A 2,932-nucleotide genomic window follows, 5' to 3' on the forward strand; every position below is an offset into this window, starting at 1 on the left:
AAAACTGATCAAATTGTACCCTTTATGGGCAGTTTATTGGGTGTCCCATACAAACATTGATACACAGAGCTTGAGAACTTGCATGACTTTTCAGTAGACATGTCCTGTAGGGAGCTGGTAATGCATATTTGTATTTAGGAGTCATTTTTCTAAGATCTAATCCTGTTACTCTTCCATTTAAAAACTTTCGAAGGATCTCTACTGCTGTAATGGAGAGGAGGTTGCATATCCCCCTGTAAAAGCTCTGTCTGTACTTTAATTCCTCTCCTAGAAGGCATCCCACTCCCGTGGCACTCAGTTACTGCTGGCAGTGATACTCAGGGCTAACGGAAGGGTCGGGGATATGCTAGGGATACAGGCTCCTGGCTGTCCAAGGTCCTCCAGGACCTGCTTAGAATACCCCTCCCAAGGCAAAACCCAGTTCGAGCCTTTTCTTTACCAGGCTTTCCCTGACCCTCATCTCCTAGGAAACTGATCCTCTTTGGAGAGTGTGCCAGAGAATACTTCTGGGGATTTATGGTCTGGTGGTGGGGAGATAAGCACTCAAGGTAACTGCTACAAAAGAGGCACAAATGAAGTGGAAAATTTTACTAAACTGTGAGACTGACACTTCATTTGCATATGGCCCTACTGGAGGCTCCAGGAAGATAGGGAAAAGGGCCAGTAAGCTGGGCATGAGTAATAATTTTGCTTATCTAGGGTAGATAGTCCCAGCCAGGGACCAAATTGTTTACTCTAATTTACAAAATAGTGAAGTTGTGGTTGGTCCAATGGTAGTGCATTAACAGAACTTATCAGACTAGGACTTAGAAGACTGCCATCCTGGCAGCAGTGCAAGACCGGGCTGAAAGCTGATAAAATTGGGCAGAGATGAATATCTCTTATCCCCTGCCCTGAGGCCCCTGGAGGTCTGTTAACACAAGGATGGCTGTTCCGGTTTCTGAAGTTTAGCATTTAATCCTTGGAGAACACAGGTAGCTCACCACCACTCGAGGCTTCATTCATCATCTATCTGTATGCATCTCTATCTAGAATTAATTGCAAGAACACCCAGTCCCTGCCTGCCAGCAATGTGAAGGACAATACTGACAGACTAGGTAAGATATCCAGAGAGTACTAGGGACAGCACACATCCAGGATATATGGGACACCCCAAAGAGCAGAGTACACACTGCTTACAGTATTGCTTACTTTATGCTAAATTGGGTGGGTGCTGAGCATGTGCATATTGAATCCTGTTTTTCTGCATGTTTACACTTTGAAAATGAATAGCATGTGCCTACAGGGTTAAAATCATGTACCAGCAAAACTTTTAAGGTTACATTTTAAACAAAAAAGATGCTTGTGAGAGACTATTAGCCATCAAATTAAATTGTAAAAGTAACACAGCAAATCAGTATTCACTTGGGCTGGATGGCCTATGAGAGTCTGTGGTTCTTAACGATCTTCAGACATAATGGAATATGCCATGCGGGAGACTGACCCAGATAACAAGAAAAATCTCAACTTTTCCTGGAATTCATGGTCAGCTTGTCAATAAATGCAAGCAGTTGTCCACCTTTGCAATTTAACCGTTAGGATTTGAATTTCCTTTTCTCTTGGGTATTCTTTTATCTGAGGACTGGCCAGCCTTACCTTTTTATTAACTTACATCCACCTTGCCTACGTGTTACTTTCTTTGCCTTTCTTGGTTGGATTGGTAGTTTTCCCATACATGGGCTTTCTTCTTCCTCACTGATAACTGCTATGCCTTTAAAAATATATTTAAGTAAATGAATTTAGTCAATTTACTGTTTTTTCTCTGTTTTTATTTTTATTTTTTTTCCAACCACATAACATCTTTAGGAATGAAAGCAACTATGCTTTCTTTTCTTTCTTTCCTTCTTTTTCTTTCTTTCTTTCTTTCTTTCTTCCTTCCTTCCTTCCTCCCTCCCTCCCTTCTTTTCTATCTTTCTTCCTTTGCTGTTTTTCTCACTCTGTGCCCCCATTCTCTGAGACTCTTTCAGTCTTTGTCTCCCAAATGAACATGCACAATTCCTGTCTCTATCGACTATATAAATATTGAGTCCCAAACCTAGAGACTGCCTCCCAGGAATAAGAAGTAAGCACAGAAGTCTGTATCACTGGGAGGAAAGACAGAATAACCACAAGAGTTCTAACCCTAAACAGGAAGCCAAGATAACATTTACTGACCACTTACTGTGTGCCAGGTAAGCTTCTAATGCTTTAAATGTATCAATATTAACTCATTCCATCCCCACAGTATATACTGCCCCAGATAAATGAAACAAAACTGTCTAAGATCACACAGCAGAGCAGATTCCAGAGCCTGTGTTTATACTTTACATCCTTACTCATTGAGTTCCTCATTAATTTGGGAACATTTCCTGCCAGAAAGAAGCGAGTCAAGAGGTGACTAAAGTATGGCATTAATTAGTAGTTAAATTGATGTGCTTCCCAGGTGCTAGAACCACGCTATGAAACGGCATGATTTTTCAGTCCCCCATTTCAGGGATGAGGGAACAGCTTTTAGAGATGTTAAGTAATTTGCCCGAAGTCACACAGCTAAGAAGCAGCGGAGCTGGGACTGTTTGAGTCCAAAGTCCACAATGCTCTTAACCTCTACACTACACTGCCTCAGATGAATTCGGGCAAGGAAGATCCGAATGGGGCAACGTTCCTCTCCCCACCTCACACCCCGCTCCCCGGCCCGGGGTGTGCCCACTAAGTTAGCTTATGTTCCAAGCTTTTGGATACAGACCCATTTACGTAAGTGATATGCAAACGCAAGTAAATGTAATTTTCCACATTTGCTGAAAATTCAAATAACGTCGATGGCGGGGAAAGAGGACACATCCCATTAGCTCCGGGCTCACTCTGATCCCGTGCCCTCCCGTGCCCTCCCGTGCCTCGAGGCAGGCGGGGGAGGAAG

Source organism: Balaenoptera physalus (assembly GCF_965194825.1).
Source record: "Balaenoptera physalus genome assembly, chromosome: 13".
In the NCBI taxonomy this organism is placed as follows: Eukaryota; Metazoa; Chordata; class Mammalia; order Artiodactyla; family Balaenopteridae; genus Balaenoptera; species Balaenoptera physalus.